Genomic DNA, 20,717 nt, shown 5'->3' on the forward strand with positions numbered 1-20,717 from the left:
GGATGATGTTCCTCAATTGCCTAACCTTCTTTTTGAGTGATGATGGTTTGGTATCTTTGCCGTTGTTGATGTTGTTGCAACTCCCGCTGTTGCAGCTCCATTTCCAGGTTTTCTGGCTAGGGTAGAGATGGGGTTATTCTCCATATCCCCGTCTTCATTTTTGAGGACCATACTTATCCGCTATTGTGATGGTCTTGTGATGGTCTTGTAGCACTCACCATTGGTTTTTCGGTACGGCAGTGACGCATCGGTGACCCTCTAACATGCGTCACTCTTGTTGTGCTAACGCATTGACGTTTCTGGTGTTCCCTCCTCTTTATCCTCTCACACGTCTTCTGCTTCTCTTTCACTTCATCCTCCAAAGTTAAGAGAATATGTTGATATGACAATTTCAAATGCATCATTGTCCGCTTGAAACATTGCTTGCCTAGATAAACTCTTTGAGTAATGCTAAGTCTTCCGGTCCTGTTTCCACTCATTCATATCTTCTTCGTCAAGTTAACAGTGCATGGTTAGACTAATGAACACACCGATTTATGTGGGAGAAACATTTCTTCGATTCGGTGCGCTGACGCAAAGGAAAATATGATCGATATAAAGAAACTTTAAAGAACATGTCAATGCAATTTGTTTTCAAAAAGCAGGAGAAACATGACTTCCAATGAACTAAGCATTTAAATTTTACTATGGTTGCACATTACATCTCAAAGCATATAAACACGATATAGCCATAATGATCACAAGTACCACCATTCTATATTATCATCATTTCCAGAGTAATTATGGCACAAACAGGTCACTAAATGTAATAAATCCAAGACTTGTTTTTGTTGGGGTTTTTTTTAAGAATGCAAGCAATATTGCCATCGTACCATCATGGAATCTGAACTTTGAAATGTCACATTACTGAATCGCCTCGATAAAGCATTTCTTATCATGACGTCAACCATACAATCCTTCTGAGGATGTAATCCATAAGACTCCAAATATTCCACACAGTGACCGCTCTGAATGTATACGGCTAATGAATGGGTTCCTGTCCAATGACTGTCTTCTGTGCTGATACGCTTGTAAATATTTAAGTTTCCGATGGAGAAAGTTTATCATTAGCACACACAAGATTCCAAGAAGCTGTGTATCAACTGTGCATTAGAGGTTACGACGTTCACATGTGTCCTTTTTTCTTATTGCTTTCTTCCCAGGTAATTATATGGCGTTAACAAACACCAATACGACTGCTAAGGAAAAGTGTCCACATCTTTTTGTCTCATCAATGAAAACTCACATTTGCAATCGCTGCTCTGAGAGTACAATACACCACAGAAATCTGGCAGATAAAGACGCTTTTATTTTTAATAGTATGTCCTCCGTACGCCACATCTACAGGGGTTGTTTTTGTAGTTCATGAAGAAGAAAACTTTAAGAGTCAGAGGTAGCTGCTCTTGTAATGGCATAATGACCACTTTCGCTTTTAATAGTCGATGACGTATGAAGCGGCAATCCGAGAATAAAAACTTTGTGAATATCCATTCCAAAACATTTTCACTTCTTCAAATCGACTTTTGCCAAGTTGACGTGTTCTTTGTCGAAAATGCTTTCGATATCGTACAAGTCGTCTTTCTTCATGGCCATTCGTTATAATTCGGGGAAGTTGATGATTAAGTCCACATACGTCTCTAAGGACAGGAAACAATTCGGTTGTCCAGCTAGGTAAATGACCTTTGTCAGACGTGACTTGAATTTCTAATGCAAACCATAACTCCGGTCATTAACACTTCTTTCTTTTTGGTGATAAGTTTAGTTCCAAATAATACATTATTACTTTTTCCAAGGATCACTTCACTGGGTGCACATCCGATGTGACGATGATTCGATTCACTGTAGGTTTTGACTAAACAGGGAAAGCGGCAATTTATTTCAGAGTGTGCTGATGTATAAAATATTTCCGCAAACGTTCTTTCAAAGTCATATAAAAATGTAGCACAACATTTACTTTAGTTTCAGAAGTCTTAGTATTGCAAAAATGAATATGTCATTGTTTAAATTATTTTTGAAAAGATTCGCTCAAAACATGGTTGCATTTGTCCGCTTAACCATTATGCTCGCACTAACTCTGAATTTGTTCTAGAAGTCAAAGAAACTGGGAAGCTGATTTTGAAAGCTCCTCATTGACTCAAAACAAATGTTTGTAACCACGATTGTGCGCTGCTAAACGAAAGACAAGCTAAATTTGCTTGCCAATCACACCTGCAATTTTCATTCAAGCTTCACATTTGCTTTACATTCGAAAATACATAGTTTTAAACACTTCCTCCGTCTCTGTAGTTATTTGTCTTTGTGGCATTTTGATTTTCTTCGCTTTTCATGACAATATAAAAATTTAGCTCCCTGTTTAACGTGTTCGGGTGAAACATTTGAAGACATTGCCAGAATTAGTCCTTGCCATTGCGAAGTTTCGAATTTTCTGATACTCGTTGTTCTTACCACTGATGGAGTTCCACGCATCTATTGCGTGGAACTAAAATAATTTGTTATCCTTCCATAACAATCAAAGGTAGAAGTGTGACGTCTTTCAAGAAAAAGGTGTGTTTTTCCCGTCTTCCGTGTAATCGCTCCTCCTAAACTAGGTCGAGAAATCAATGCTAACTAAGAAACATCCACATGTAACAATGGTGCTCTCAACTGGCATCTGTTTGGAATAATATGTATTCTTTTTCCACCGATAGGAGTGTTCCGATATTTTCCTAAGCATTGTTTCTGTATCTTGGACAAGGGTTACATTCCCTTCGAAACATGCAACGAAAATCCACATTGGCAACTGATGATTTCTTTTGGTACTTTGGGAAATAATATGTTTCACATGGGAGGATTGGATTTGATCAGTACTGACATAACATCGCAATGCTTAGTCGAACGAGAAGGGGAATCCCTTTCTTAGACGAAGATTGTATCTTGGAATGAAAAAGGGACACTATTCCTTATCAAATATATCTTCAGGAGAAAAACCACTGTTTTGTTCTGTTTTTTTTTATACTGGAAAGCATCTCTACTGATTGTCAGCACTCGATGATAAGGTGTTTCAGTGGTATAAATCATGACAGTTCTTTCTAGGATCAATCCAGCACGTTCTGAAACACATCTTGTACTTTGTTTTAGGTTAGGCCACATGTTTTAGCTGCAGCTGGAGTTGGATAAGAACAAGAAGTCCTCGTTGTTGCCGAAAAGTTAGAAGAAATAGGTTTCTATTACTTCCTCAGTTTTGGCAGTCATCCTTGTAAGCAGGAAAAAAGTAGAAGTAGCAGGAGACTTCGGCTTCGTTTTCTGGAGCACATACGCATATTAGAAGCAGCACCTCTCGTTTGGCAGGAGATGATTTTTAAAGGGACGTTTCTTTTCTGACGTTTTCCTGTTCTTGTGTGAACTAGCAACGCCACTTCTATTATTTTGGGTCCGCTTCAGTCTTTTGGAGATTTTCATTGTTTTGGTTGGTTACCTTTGGTATTACGATTCCAATTTAAAAGTGAACGAAAAATGATGCCACCTAAAAATCCACTTCTAAACTTTTTTAATTGATATTTTTCTGATTTGCATATCAATTCTTGGATAAGTTAGATACGACCACGCTACGTTTCTTATGTTTCACAAACAACGATCGGTTTGATGTGGTAAGTGAATTATGTTTTGTAGTAACTGATGTGATGCTACATTAAACATTCGTAATACTTCTTTGAAACTTCCTTCTAAATACGTGTATTTACTCGTGCAATTTTAGCGCCACTGATGGTACATGGTGCAAAAATCAATTTTGCAGGAGGATGTGATCGACATTATGTCTTGTTGAATACTGTTACAAAAAAAGAGCTAGACGGGCCTAGGTTTTCCTAGGTTTCTAGCGAACACTTGCACTTATGATTTATCTCTTAGACTAATAAATAATACCACATAATTGGCACTTCGAATGATTGATGGTTCGTGCTTTACTTTGTAGAAATAATTTGTGTGCAATGTAAATCGTACGAGCATTACGATGATGTCCTTCTCGTATAAACCAAATTTCAATATATTTTCGTCTTCTAAAATGTCACGAAAGATGACAACATTTACATTATGTGTAACACCATTCAATACCATGTAGTAGACCATCACACATTTGTGATTTGTGTTCGATGAAACGTTTGACAAATAAGGTTTTGCTTGAACCACTAGGCCCAGCAATCAACATGATAAATCGCTTGCGAAGTTACAAAGCCTCATAGCGTTGACGATCTAACGCTTTCCAAGAAGTGTAACAACAAAAGTATGTAAACCTTTCAGTGTAAACTAATTGAAACATGAGAACAGGTAAGGCATAATTGACGCCTTACATTCATAGAGATAATAAAATCACCTATAGCTGCAAAAAACAACTAATTATAAAATATCTTCTTCCACTGTTTTTTTAGAATCGTTTCTAATTTTATTTTCAATTATGACGTTTCTTCTTGCGCTGGTTTATAAGTTAAATTATTTTCTTGAACACTCACACACATTGACTGGCATCATGAGCAAATACTTTTACAGTCGTAAAAGTATTGGTATAAGCGTCAAGCTACACATATATTGGTAAATATTAAGCTTTTATAAATTTTGACTAATATCGTCCTCACACGAATGCACACAACTTGTCTTCACCACTATTCTTCACACATTGAAAATAATTTTTGTCGTCCATGCACAAATCAGTTTGGATGACCATGTCTTTGCTGCATGTACTGTTCATAAATGGACCACAGAGAATCTGCTGGTAATCTAAATCAGAGAAATATAGGTAGAAGTCGTGCCATCGAGATTTCTTTGTTATGGGTTGTTGATAAAAGTCTGCCCAGTATTACGCTTTCAAACAAAAATAATACTCTTAGAGCATTTAGATACCAATGGTTAAAACGTCTATGCCGTAAAGAATGCAATTGTTCCTCACGTTTCCCTTGAATCTGTACGAGCTTGTTGTAAATGTGCTCTTGTAACTCAGGAGCTAAGCTACAACTTTTCTTGCCTGAATTATCCATGAGGATGATAAGCATGTCCCACCAAAGGATTGTAGTGACAGCACCGAGACCATCTTGCATGCACCAGGAGAGCTGAGTCTGTATACACCCATTCGTGGAATTTCACACCAGAACTGAAACACTGTACTGGGACTCCAAGTCCGTAAGATGAATCCGACTTACAACTTATTAGTAGGCATTCCATCCAGATATGTGGGTCATTGTTTAAACGTTGTGGGTCAACTTTCAAAGTTGCGCTAGCCTAGCAAAGCTACAGCAAACGTATAGGAAATCCTGTAATGCTAGTTATGGCCTGAAAATGATGTTGATGATGTTATACATGTATATATTTTCCATTTGGAAACCTAATCCTCCAAACAAGAGAGCGCCTCGAAATATTTTAAGGTAAACTTTCAATGTTTAACGTGGATCCAACACGTCTTGAAGTTTTGCGTTTCGGGAATACCAATCACCGTCTCTTTAGAAATGTTTGCTTGCTGTTAAAAAGGTTATGCTTGTCGTAGTTTTTTAGCTCTGTCCGATTTTTGAATACTCTCCCATGATGTCTCCATTCTGCGGTATCGTATTTCTCAGAATTTGAGAATGACACTGGCTAAACATATATGGTCACACACACACACACACACACGCACACGCACACACACGCACACACACACACACACACGCTTGCTTGTTTGCTTCATAATTTATTTTAACATAGGACTAAGTTACGATAATGACCATATCTAATTAATATTTTTAACTATATAACAACAAGTAGTTTTAAAATCTTTTCTTTATTTCTTGAGACATTAAAGCAAAAGACTAAAACTATATAAACGAATATGTTTATGTCTCTAATTATTAGACTGAGATCCATATAAACAATGAGTAGTTTATCTTCCCATCTACTGTATCCATTCGTATTTTTCGCATTTATATTTGAATAAATCCGAGGCAGTGAATAAGTAAATGAGTCAAAGTGGTATATATACTCGTCATTGATATCAATGCATATATATTCCGTTGAGAGAATAATCATTTCAAAGTTCTACTTTGAACAGAAATTACCCCCACCCACAAAGTATACACATCATTTCGGTTGACGGAATATTACTGTGTTCATTTGGATATCATTCAAGAAGCATTTTTCTTTTTTCTTTTTTGTTTTGGTAACATTCTCCATTGCTATTGTTCTAGGGTTTAACGCCATTTTTCAGCACAATATAGGCTATTTATGGCGGCCGGTATAACTGGTGGAGGAAGAACCCTGGAAAACCCAGGGAAGAACCACCGGCCCACGAGAAGCTACTGGCAGGCTTTCCCACGTACCCACGCTAAGCAGCAGAGGGGGCGAATCGGACATTTTGTCCAATCGTTATTTTGCTTAATTATTACTTTCTGCACTCAACGATCTAGTGTCGTCAGCGCCTGGTAAAAAAAAAAAAACGACGACGCTGGGGAATCGTCCAATCGTCATTTGGTTTAATTAACACCTTCTGCGCGCCGATCCCCAGCGTCGTCAGCGTCCGGTAAGCACATCGACGACCGCGTCGATGTCATCGCCCCCTCTGCTGCTAAGTGGTTATTTACAATGAAAATTATTTACAACTAACCGAATATTTGGTCAAGTCCGATACGATATCGTGTCCGAGGATCATGTAAATTTATCGTTACAAATCCATGTGGGGTCGACTGAGCATGACTAAAAAAGTTTCGAAAAACATTAAAGTCCATGTCACCGCCGCACCATGTCTGCCAAATATTTCGTAGCGTGTGTGTATCAACGCCGTTGAATACAGCAAGAATATTACAGTTGTCTCTAATTACTTTTGGAATCTGAGTGTATCGTTGAGTGACATATATCACGTCAGTGTTTTTATGCCTGCCTCTGGAAAATATCCTAGCTGGGTTTTTTTGATTGTCTAACATAACATCATCGTACACGACTAGATTGTTAACGTCGCCATCAATATCATCAATACCCGGTGCATCATTGATATCTGTAATAAACTCAATAACATTTTTTTTAGCGATCGCTGATGCATTCTCGTTGAAATCTTTCAACACCTCGTAGCATCGTTGATCATCTACGCTAGGAGCAACCAAATACAACTTATCCCACTTCATCCATCTCATTATTAAATTGAGTAACAATTGCGTCTTGCCGGATCCAGATGGTCCGATGATAATCATCCGGATCGAGTTTGGTAACGCTGCAACATGCTTAACTGGTTCTCTTGTTTTAGTCGCCGAAAAATCAATTATATTCATATTTCTATACATAAATTATGGATCTATATTGTGTGAAGTGTAGAGTACGTACTGGTACAAATGATATGACAACCGCTACAACAAGAAATAACAGATCGGCCCTTACTGGCAAGTGTGTACAATGCGGTACAAAGAAATTTAGATTTATTTCTATTAGACCCGGAGATGTTTTAAAAAAAAGCGAGGAGGTGACATCGCAGCCAAATTGGCAAAACTCCCCGGAACACCGTGGGCAAAGTATCCAGGAGAAAAACACCTCCCAGGATATAACTACTGTGGCCCCGGAACACGAATAGATATTAGACTCGATGATCAAAATCAGCCCAAACCCGGTGAGTATCCAATAAACGCTATCGATAAGGCGTGTCATGCTCATGATGTTGCTTACAAAAGTAGCGATCTGCAACAGCGTCATATCGCGGATATAAAATTAATTCACGCATTAAATGCTATTCCTGATAAATCCGTCAAAGAAAAATTGGCCTCATGGTTGGTAAAATCGGCTATGAAAGGTAAATTAATGATTGGAAGCGGAGCTTCTGGCGCTGGTAATTGAAAACGATAGCGTTTATAATAACAACATGGAATCCATCTATTATTCTCCGAGAGGATACTGGAAGGGGAAGGCCGCAATTGGTAAGCTTGCAAGCGCTGCAAAGGTAACAAAGACCACTGCGGCTAATTGGTTATCCAAACAGGCTATATGGCAAATCTATCTACCACCGCCTAAACAAATCAACTTCTCGCGCTTTGATGTCAGCGTACCTAATGAAGTTCATCAGGCTGATATACTATTTTTGCCGCATGACAACGGTTACAAATACGCGCTAACCGTAGTTGATGTTGCGAGTCGATACAAACAAGCGGAGCCGTTAAAAACAAAGTCGGCAACTGAAGTAGCCGCTGCGTTTGAAAGAATTTATCGAAGAGGCCCTCTGCGCTGGCCAAATCTATTACAAGTTGATCCCGGTAGTGAATTTCGCGGCGCTGTTTTATCAACGCTGAAACATCATAGCGTCGCGATACGACGAGGTCATACTGCGCTACATCGTGATCAGGCAATTGTTGAACGATTCAATCGGACTCTCGCTGAACGGTTATTTGGATATCAATACGCGAAGGAATTCATCCAAGAAAAACGATCTCGTGAATGGGTTAAAAGGTTGCCAGGTGTAATTGCAGCGTTAAATAACGAGATTACCCGAGCAATCAACATGAAGCCCAGCGACGCGATTAAATACGAGTATATTCCCGGAAAATCAAAAATAAATAGCGTTTCCAAGCCGATTCTTGGCGATGTCACTGTTAGATATCTATATGAACCAGGAGAGCTTGAAGGCGGTAAAAAAAGGGCTACCGATCCTATTTGGAGTGTTACCACACATAACATATCAACGATAACACGATCAACTGGTAGACCACCGATCTACAGACTGGATTCAACTGCTCCTCAGCGCGGATTTACACGCGAGCAACTACAAGTGATACCTAACGATACTCAATTACCCCCACGTGGTCTTAACTAGCGCCGTTGCGTCTATTGCACTCAAGACAGGTCAACCTCACATTGTTTTTGACATGACCGAGACTGTTATCGATCCTATCCACGGTAAATTGGCGAGTGTCTTTATCCGAATAACGCCAACTCATTATACAATTGCAACTCGCGCAGTGATTATTCTGTTGTTGTCGTAGCGAGATTATTAATTCGGCATCAATATCAAAACGCCGCTGTTTTTTTTTATCCTGTTGGCGGTAACCCGAGAGTTTTCTATCAATGACGCTTGCATCGATGGTGACTTTGTCGCCGGCTTCGTCGGTGGCTTCGTCAATAACAATTCTTCGAAGCTGATTTATCCTTCGTACTCTGGACACTGCAAGATAGACCAGATTCGACCATTCGATGCGATTATCAACTATCCAAACAATTGTGTCCGTGATGGTTAGTCCCTGCGAGGAATGTATTGTTGTTGCGTATCCTAGCGTCCACGGGGATTTATCAGCACGTAGCGCGTCCTCGACGACACCGATATCAACGAGCACGATATCATTCAGCACGAGAATTTGTTTTTTTGTCCCCGACGCTGTCGGGGCTGGAATTTCAATTTCAATGTTCTGCCGCCGTGTGTCCGCGGGTCTATAACACAACGGCACTGGACGCGTTGGAAACTTTTCCTTATGCAACGCAAACAATTTCCGCTGAAGTGTGTCTCTGACTATCTTTCTACTCGCTACAATCAAATCGTTTGGTCTCCATGTTTCCCAGAATTCATTTAACGGCGTTTCCGGAATCACCTCGCGGATTATTTCACATTGAACTCTATCCGGCTGTAATCTGATTAGTTTTTTAACCTCGCGCAGTTGTTCATCAAGTGCTCGGTAATCAGTATCGGTTTCTTCATAATAGTCCACAAAACCCTTTAACCAATTATGTGGGCCCTCGCCGACAAATGGTGGTGGTTGGCCATGGTCACCACACATGATTACCGCTGTATTCGCGCGCAGCAACCACTCAAGAAACATTTGTAAAACATCTAACGAAACAGTACATATCTCATCCCAGATGATAATGTCGGGAATAAATTTTTCACCCATTCGATCAGGAGTCCACTCACCGCCGCTGTATCGAAAAAAGCTGTGATAAGTAACGGCGTCAACATTTCGTTGTTTTATCTCTCGCGCTAGTCTATGGGTCGGTGTAAGCACGATTATACTTGCCCGCGTTCGAAATAATTCAATTGCCCGAGTCGTCTTTCCTGACCCGCCACAGCCGCTTAAATAAACTGTTTTGTGTCTACAAATTGGATCAGAACACGATGGTGCATTAGACCATTCTGATAAATTATTACCGCGTAGGTAATTGTTCTCAACGATGACATTTGCTGACGGGGAATAATCGCGTCGTATTTCTTCTTTAATTCTCCATGTACCCCAACTCTCGTCCGGACTAGTAAACTCGGTTACGTTTTTCTTATACTTTACGTCAATATAAAATGAATCAACGGCTACTCTAACCGCGGTATCGGGGAATCTATTTATCATCGAGAATAAATTGATAGCGGCGTAACCCAGCATAGACGCCCTCAAATGTGGATACGCGGGGCTGTCTCCATCGCTGTAGGAAACAACTGTACCCAACTTTGTTCCATTGGACAAGAAAGCTGTTTTGCAGTTCACGTATCTATTTTTCGCCACTGCGTCCTTGATTACGAAATCATATTCTGCGTCATCTATAATCAGCCGTGAGCAATATCGTTTGTAATCGCAGTTTTTTCCACCTTGTGTAAACTTACCAATTATTCTTCTACCGAGATCTTTTGCCTCGTGGTTTCGTTGGTTGAATATCCTCCTGGACCATTCGATGATACATTCCTCGTCGGCATCAATGTGTTTTCTGGATTCATCAATTATGCTATCTAGACGCTCTGGTTCTGGTAACCAGACTTCAGTCTGCGCCCGGTATGATATAATCGCGTCACTGACAATCAACGAAACTAGCATGCTACAATCAATCATATACCGTAGCAGCGCTATTGGCAACCACTTCTTTTCAGCTATGTGTCTACCGATCCAAATATAGCAACAGCGATGGAGTCCTGCCGCGAATTCAAATGATACTATGCGAGCGAATCCGGTTAAATCAAAATCAGGCAGTGGTCCATTAATAGCAACACGAGTCATTTCATGTCTGGGGTGTCCAAATCGTTTGAAATACTCAGCGGCGGATCCATAACCGAGAAAACTCGCTGGATAACAGGCAACCATATCAACGGAAATCATAGCGTCGCGGTTGTATTCAGTGTTCCATAGTCCACCGTGATAGTATTCCAAACAACTGGATTGTACATCTGGTAAAAATTCCTTGCGCGTTGGTCTCCACGCATTTTTCCTTGCTGCAACATGAGCTACAACCGATGGAATCGTAAAACAATTTGTTAGCAGTTGTTCATCATGCTCTTCAAATTCCATGGCGGTTTTTTTCATCCTGTTGTGAAATGCTTCAGTGCGATATAATTCACCGTTTGGTCTTACAAACTGATCAAAGGTATCCGCATCGTTTTCAGCGCTGCGAAGTAACCACACTGATACAGGGTCGTTTTTACACAAGTAGGCAATAGCATCAAATAGTTTCCTCTCCGCGAGAAAACCGTCCTTGGAGAATTGTTCTCCCAGGAATTCTTCGGGTATATACTTTACTGTTCTATCCCGTGGAAATATTGTGATCGCGGGCGTCCATGCGTGTTCGTTATGATCAATAATTTTGATTGGGGCTCCCTTCGATTTATACTTTGATTCGTATAATACTTCACCGGTTATCGTTGTAACGGTTATTGGAAATCTCAGCGATGTTTCTAATCTCGCTATGTCGCTGATGGTCGCTCCACGCTCTTTTACGGTTAGTTCCCACTGGTTGATTTTGCTACGTCGTAAATCAGTCAATTTGTTTCCTCGACACGCATTTGTAAAATGCTCTATTATTCGTTCTGCTACACAATTTATCCCGGTTGACTGTTTCATCGGTTTCAGTTTTCCGATATCAGGTTTCTTATTTAACGGGTATATTCCATAAACAACTGCTGTTTCAGGATACGCTCGTTCATAGTATGGTCTGTCAATTCCGGTTAACAACCCCGGCTTGGAGTCGCGGCTGACAATGACTGTTTTCTTGTCGCTGAGAACCGGTTCAAATTTATCACGTATGATCCAATCGCCTGATTTCACCCGGACAATGAATTTTACTCTGAAGAAATATCTTTTACCGTCAAGTTGTGATATTATCGTTGCTGCGCGGTTGTCGTTCATGGTAGCATCAACAATGCCATCAATTCGAAATGTTGACCAACTGTGAGATGCGCCATCACGCTTGAATTCATTGATACAATCGCGTATTTTATTCAACAAGGTTTTATCGTTTATTAACGCTTTTGGTGTGTCCTTGAGGACTCTATCGAGATTGAATTTAATATTTTTCCGGGGCTTAATTGCTGCCAATCTCTCAAACTCATCCATATAATTAAAACAAGTATTTAAATGAAAGAATATAGTATAATGAATCACTGCAAATGGTTGATGATTGGGTCGACAACCCCGTGCAATAAATCATGTAGAGGTGAATTCTGCGGATACCATTTACAAAGCGTTCGTAATGGTTCTCTTGGCCCTCTCCCGTGCTTGGTTTGCCACGTCGGTGTAAGAGGAAAATCACAGTTATGTATTAATTGTGGCGGAAAGCGATACAGGGAACTAAAACGCTATTATGACAAGCGAATTAAAAACGCCGTCATTGACCCTACCGCAGACTTCGTCATCAAAACCCCCCAAGACTACGTTGAAAGATTTATAATTAAACCAAATAATAAATTAGACAAATAGTATTATTATACAAATGGACCAAGAATTTCAGCCGCATCCTGTGCTCGTCAGTTACGAGGCATCTCGCGACGGCATTGTTAGAAACCGCAAACTGAAGAAGCCGGTTGGTACCGTGAATAATCGGGGGTATTTGCAATTTAGTGCTGGAAAGAAGACGTATTTTGTTCACAGGGTGGTATATGAAGCGTTTAACGGATTGATCAAAGATGGCCTCGTTATTGATCACATTAATTCTAATTGTCAAGATAACAGACTGTGTAATCTGCAAGCTATCTCTCAGAGCGAAAATATTAAAAAAGGCCAAACTGGTAAGTGTTCAAATCAAGCAAGAGGTGACAAATCGTTTAATACATCAACGCACGAGGAAAAAACATTTCACTCCATGCATGCGGCAGGAAAATATTTCGACATTTGTAGGGCCTCAGTACGATTTGTTGCAGAACGAGTATATCAAACAGCGATCTCAAAAAGGACCGGACACAGAATTCGATTTTCATATGTAAATATCAGCGAGTGACGAAGTCACCGGCGCCTATGGCGCTGACAAGGCCACCGCCGCTGACAATAAATTGTCCGTTCCGGAAGAAAACAAAGTATGAACACCTCGGAATTGATACACGGGGTTTTCATTTTTTTTTATTTAAAAACAAGATGTTTTTTAAGAATAATGAATATCGAAGACATCAATAATATATTAACTGAGATTTCAAAATTAAAAAATCAAGGAATTGAATTATCTGATGGTCTCGACAGTGAAAAAATATTATCCGATTATGAGATTATTAACGAACAGTCGAAACGGGGGCGTTTTAGCCTGGCCCGCGAGTACTTTTTTATAAAACGATTACAACATACGATTAATGAAAACTTGTACCACAATGACGCAAATGCATTCATTGGACTATTTACTGCCGTTGAAATAATACGAAAAAAACTCGGACGTGTTTATGAACGACGCCGGGAGATTTCTAGTAAGATCAAAAACATTAGAAGGATTATAGACGAAAACTCCGGCGAGAAATTAGAAATTGCTTCGCAATTGCAATAATGGTAGGCGAATCACTTACTACTCGGCTAGCCAGAGAGCGGCTAGCAGCGCTTAAAAAGTTTATACCGTTACGAGACAGGGTCCGAGAACAACTTCAAACGCGGCAGCAACTACAAACCGATTTTACTGTTGGAAGCGAACAACTCTTTGCCCCGGTAACTAAAGCGACCAAAGATGTTACGGCGGCAACTGTACCCGTTCTTGGTGCGCTTGAAAAGATAGCGGCTCAGACCGAACAAACAAAAAGGTCTTTAGAAACACTTCCTGCAAAAATAGCGGCTGATACAACACGGAGGCCGCCACCACTCGCTATAACCGAACCACAAGAACCCTATGTTACAATGGCCGATGAAGAAGAACTAGGTGCTACTGCGAAAGAACCGGAAGAAGAAATACCAGAAGAGGAAATACCAGAAGAAGAAATACCGGAAGAAAAAGAGGGGAATATACCCCGTATTGTACTCAAGAAGAGCACAATAGATGAAATTAGAGGCTTCAGCAGCAGGGAAGAATTAATTAATTTTGCTGCCAACAATTTTGCTAAGAGCATACGAGATAAGAAGCATATCAATAGCGGTTACGAGAAAAATATAAAGTCGTTAAAGGACTGGGCAAGAATAGTGTATTTAGCGAGTAAACATAAAGAAGCATTACCACATCGTGGTGATCCCGATTACGATGAATTCCACAAGGAAGTTAAGAGTATAACACCAAAAAAAGGAAAAGGATACCCTGTTGGTAAAGAATCCTACGGCGTTACCTGTCCTGGTAGTGTTCTCAGTGATATATCACGGCTAGAGGTACTAATTGGAGGAAAACGAGCCGGAAATAACTCTCCGGAAATAATCAATGAAGCCGCTGATATTTGCAAGCGGTTATTTGCAGGCGGTATTATGGACATTAATGCATATCGAACGCTCATAGACGAACTCGTGGATGATTAATTGGAAAACTGGTGTTTTTAATAAGGATGATCATACACTACAACCATGATAAACCAGTACTCGTCTACGTGGTAAACTCGCGATTGCCTGTTTACCGCGCGTACTATGGAGATGGTCTCGGTAGCACCATTGCGGGGTTATTTACAAGAATAGCTCCAAAAGTAGCGCCGTTAGCCAAACAATTAGGAATGAAGGCTATTGATGTTATTCGTGATAAGGGTATTAGTGCCATTGGAGATGTTGCCGGAAGGGCGTTTTCTGCCGCGCGAGACAAACTAATGTCGTTGGTGAAATCCAGGAGAAAAAAACAGAAACCACCGGTAATGCCATCAACGACAGTGATGCCTGCAAATGTCAGTAAAGTAATAAATAACGCCGTGGAAGAAAAATTAGAGTCGTTGGCGACGACTCAGTCGTTGGCGACGAAGCCATCAATGGCTGAGCCATCCGCCGATGCGGCAACCAACGCGCTCATGAACGCGATAGCGGGAAGTGGTTTAAATTCAAAGAATTTACGACGAAAAAATCGCAATTGAAAACATCAACATGATAAATAATAAAATGTTTGCGCGTACCGCTGATCCCGCGTTTGATATGGACGCCCCAGTGCACAGGGATGATTCTGTCCGTGATTATCAATATTATTCTTATCATGCAGCGCAACCTGACCTACGATCGCGAATTGAACTTCAAGTCCAAGATACCAGTAAATATTTTTTGCCGTGTGAAGCGTTTATCGAAATCGAGGGAGAACTCGTGACAAATGCCGCCGATAATGCACCATACGCAGATGACCATCGTGTTCGAGTTGGCTTCGTCAACAACGGTATCATGGCGTTATTTGAGAGCGCCAGATATCTTATTGACGGGCGAGAAATTGAATCAATAGAACGCGAGGTTGATGTTGCAACAACGATAATTGGGTTGGCGAGATACTCGGATGATTATACAAGATCGGCGGGCCCATCTATGATGTTTTCGAAGGACACCACCAATAACGCTGACCATCTTCAGTACATCAACGTGCTGGTGGAAAGAGATACCGCAACTGACCCACAGGCTGAAGCAAATAACCCAGACCGCAGAGCAAAACCAGGCGCTAATTTCAATATTATAAAAAGTACTAATGATAATTTTAATCTAGGGTTTGCAGCACGAGTAGGAATGTTGCAAGGACAACGCCGAAAGTTTTCATGCGCGATTCCACTCCATCACATATTTGGATTCTGCAGAAATGTCAGAAAAGTTGTCTATGGGGCTAAGCATACAATCGCGCTGACGCGAAGGGGCGATGATAACAATGCAATATGGCATGCTGCTGGCGTCGCTGCCGGTAAAGTCATTTTAACTAAAATGGCATTGTGGATGCCGGTGCTGACTCCATCAGTTACCACGGAAGCACGATTGTTAGCATTTATGGAACAGGGAGGGAAATCGCTGTTGAGTTGGCTAGCGGTAACAACTGATGCTAAAGAGGATAACGTCGCCGATACGTTTACATGGCACCTAGCATCAAAACAGGGTGTTTCAGCCCCGCGTCATATATTCATAGCGCTACAGAATAGGGAACGATTGGGCAGTCAAGAACGCAGCCATATGATATTTGATCAATTAGGAGTCAGGGATGTTTCGCTGAGAATAAACGGACAACAGGAACCATCCGAGGATATACAGCTTAATTACGACAACAACCATATCGCACGTGTGTATCATCGATTGCTGTCATATATGGGTCGTGATCAAAACGTCGACACTGGTTTGCAAATATCACAACTTGATTTTAAAAACCTGTATCCGATTTATTACTTTTCGTTGGAACATCTTGATTTAACGAGACAATCCGTCGTTGATATACACTTCAGAGCTCGTATAGCCCCGGGTGGTGTTAATTATAGAGCGGTTGCTGTCATTCTCAGCGATAAATCAATGCTGCTAGAAGGCGTTGGTGGACGAATGAGAATCGTTGATGCGCCAGTGGAAAACATGTAATTGAAAGCACAAAACGCGTTTACAATAAAATGTCGTATAGTGTCGTCAGTGTAGAGTTGACTGATGGTCAAGTCAAGAAATTACGATCAAAGTCGGCTAAACAATGCGGGACCACAATAACGCTGAAGCCGTCACAGATGGCAGGTGGTAATCATAAGATATCGTTGACGGCGCGTCAAATAAAACATTTCAATGATGCGATGAAGAATAAAAAGGGTGTTCAAATAGATTTTTCAGCCGCAGCAATTAAAAACATGGAAAAGACCGGTGGGATATTTCCGCTGTTAGCTGCGATTCCGGCATTGATTGCCGCGGCCGCACCAGCAGTGGCTAAGGCGGCGGCGTTGGGGGCCGTTGGTACCGCGGCGGGGATGGCATTGAAGAAGGCAACCGGGAAAGGCTACAAAAAAAAACGACCCGTGGCCGGAAAGGGTCTAAGACTACCGGGAACCCCGTATTCATGGTACTCGGGAAAGGGTCTAAGACTACCGGGAACCGTTTATTGACTCGGGGGTCAATGACTCCAATGTCTAATTTTGATGTAATAGACGCCGCAAACGCGCTAGCGATAAAAAACTTCAGAGGTGTTTTTATGAGGGATCAATTACCGGCGGCACCAAGGAATATTGAAACCGGCATAATTAACCTCGATGGGTCCTCCGGAGCGGGAACTCATTGGGTTGCATACGCGATTGATCCGCGTGCGATCGTCTATTTTGATTCATACGGGTTAGCCCCGCCGAAAGAGTTCATGCGGTATATCCGGGCGTGTTCAGCCCGGGCGTGTTCGGCCCGGGTTTTTTATTCCACGCTGCCAACACAGCGATTAAGTGACCCACCGATATGTGGCCGTGAGGTATTGAACGTACTCGCGGCGATTTCATCATCGCGGAAACCACCTCATGTGGTTGTAAACGAATACACTAGTGGGAAATTTAGAGACAATTACATTAGATAATAATGATTGATATTTGGGGACGACCGGTTTCGGCGCTGAAAGAATCCACGGAAACGGCCGCCGCCGACATAAAAAAACTAATTGAGGATGAAATCGCTGATATGTTGAATTTAACAAGTGTTGACCCGGGCGAAATAGTTGTATTTCAAGACCGCCAGGGTAAATTGAAATCCAGTAATGTGTCGCTGAATGACGTTTTAATACGACAGCGTGATGCCGCCGAGGGCACTATCGCGTTGTATACCGGCGACGGACGACTCAAACCGGGTGAATCCATCTTGACAATAAATGGAAAAATAAGTACACTTGGCGACAATTATATAACCATGTCAAATTCGTTAAAGGGTTTACGTGGTGAATTTAACTTTCATGAAGAACAGTCCAGGTCGATGATAACGCACGTCAGCGAAATGCGAGACATTGTCAATAGTTTTTTTCGGGGACCCCCGACGGCAACCGAACCGAATTTTGTAATAATAACAAATGCTATTTCGGATCTTATGACGCTGCCGGGCCAATTTACCTCGTTACGAAAAAATGTTAACAGGATCGATGACAACTTTGATAAATTCTTTGGTAAAAAAAATACCAAGCCGGATGAGATCACAATAACTATAAATGATATCACTGCGTATAGACAGGAAATAGAAACAATCAAAACTGATGTTGCAACGAACAAAAAGAGTGTAGACTCGCATGAACGGGAAATAGAAATAATCGGCGCTAATGTTGCAACGATCATAAATAATATGGACTCGCATGGACGGAAAATAGAAACAATCAAAACTGATGTTACAACGATCATAAATAATATGGACACGCATACACAAGAAATAGGAACAATCAAAACTGATATTGAAGCGAACAAAAAGAGTGTGGACGCGTATACACAGGAAATAGGAACAATCAAAACTGATGTTGAAGCGAACAAAAAAAATGTAGACGCGTATTGGCGGGGAATAGGATTAATCAAAACTGATGTTGCAGCGAACAAAAAAAGCATAGACGTGCATACATATGAAATAGGAACAATCAAACTTGATGTTGCGGCGAACAAAAAAAGTATGACCGAGAATACACGGGAAATAGAAACAATCAAAACTAATGTTGTAACGATCATAAATAATGTAGACGCGCATGGACAGAGAATAGAAACAATTAACACTAATGCTATAGCGAGCAAAAAAAGTATAGACGTGCATGAAGGGGAAATAGAAGTACTCAAAATTAATGTTATAGCGAACAAAAAAAGTATAGACACGCATATACAGGAAATAAATACACTCATTACTAGGGTTGCAGCGAACAAAAAAGATGTGGACACGCATATACAGGAAATAGGAACGATTAAAACTGATGTTGAAGCGATTAAAGACGGACTACCGAGAGTAGCAGAGCAATTCGAAAAAATAAAAATCCCTCATGAGAACATCATCAACACAGTATACACAATTCGGCATGGATCATTCGATTGGACTCCTACACAGAATACAGTAAATATTACCGCAACTGTTAAAGGCATTTATCGATTGACACTGGTTTCAATGATGCAGTTTAATATATTATCGTCGAGTTCATCCGGGTTTAACAATACAATATCAACAATTATAGACAGGAACGCAACTGAACAGTTTACAATTTATGCCGTTGATAGAAATCTAGCCCGGGCAAACATTACATGGTATGTGGAATTTGCGGCGAATCTAAGTAATTAAAAACACTAGCTCTTTTAAAATAAAATGACCACCAGGGTAATTGAATCAGAGGTATCACCGACGTCACATCAATATCGATTCGATACCGCAAAAGAATTCTCCGCGAATTTGAAAACGCTTTCCGAACAATACCGTGCAAAAATAAAAAAATACCGCAGAAAAATAACCGCCATCGACGCGGTCGTGTACTCGGTGTCGGGCATAGTAGCCGGTACCGGTGTTATTTTATCCACGGTGACCACGATAGCCCCGATCGCTGTTCCAATCGCTATCTCCGCGATGACAACAATTGCTGGAGTCGCCAACGCAATCACTAGGAAGATATCATCGTGTTTTCAGAAAAAACTCAACGAGTATACAGTAAAACATCAAATAGTATCCGACGCGTACTCGAAATTATCCGGGTTGATCTCGTTGTCAATTGATAATTTGTTCGTATCCGATGTTGAATTCTCCACGATGGTCCAGTTATATAGCTCCGCGATGTCAAAAATCGAGGATTTTCAACTGGAAGCCGAAACCACCTGGTTGTTAAAATTAGACACTAAAAACAACGAATAATAATAATGTCGCTGAACCCCGAAGGGTCTCAATTACTTCAGCGGATCGCGGAGAATACCACTCCGGTACAAACAAATATGATATCGATAACATCAACGAAACCCGAATTCAGTGTAAACTTTCCATCACCGGTTCCAGTAAAGGAAATAGCGCTGGCAAAATTGCGAGTATATCACAGTTGGCCTAATATTCGAGCGGACGCATTTAACGGACAACAACCTAATAACTCGCTGGTTTTTGCACGGACAAATAAACCCGATGGGACCCCAGACTGGGAGGAGGTTACAATACCAACTGGGTCATACCAAATAGAACAAATCAATAAAGAATTTCAACGCAGGATAAAATCAATCACAGGAAAGGAATCAAAAATAGCTATTACGGTTCATGAACCGACGTTATCGTCGACGATTGAAATAAGCACACCGGGGTATATGGTTGATATTTATAACAGTTCAATAAGAACCATACTAGGATGGCCTGAGAATCCACCCGCGGACACCCCCCCATCAACTATCCTCAGACACGATAACGGAGATGGTGGTAGGCATATTGCTCCATACAACGTAAATATTGCATCGGTGATAGCGATTAATCTAGTGTGTGATGTTATCGAAGGGAGTTACCAGGTGGATACCAAGCAATCAAATCAAGCTCAACAGGGATATATCCTTTATTCATTTTCACCAACAGCCCCTCCGGGATTTTTAATCGTTGAGAATCCGATTAATCCGGTCTATATGCGATGCCATGATCGGTTTTTAACGAGAATTAATTTTAAACTCACCGATCAGTCAAATAACCTAATTGATCTGCAAGAGGAGGAGTTAG

The sequence above is a fragment of the Sinohyriopsis cumingii genome, chromosome 7 (genome assembly GCF_028554795.1).
Source record: "Sinohyriopsis cumingii isolate HCF-2022 chromosome 7, ASM2855479v2, whole genome shotgun sequence".
Taxonomy (NCBI): domain Eukaryota; kingdom Metazoa; phylum Mollusca; class Bivalvia; order Unionida; family Unionidae; genus Sinohyriopsis; species Sinohyriopsis cumingii.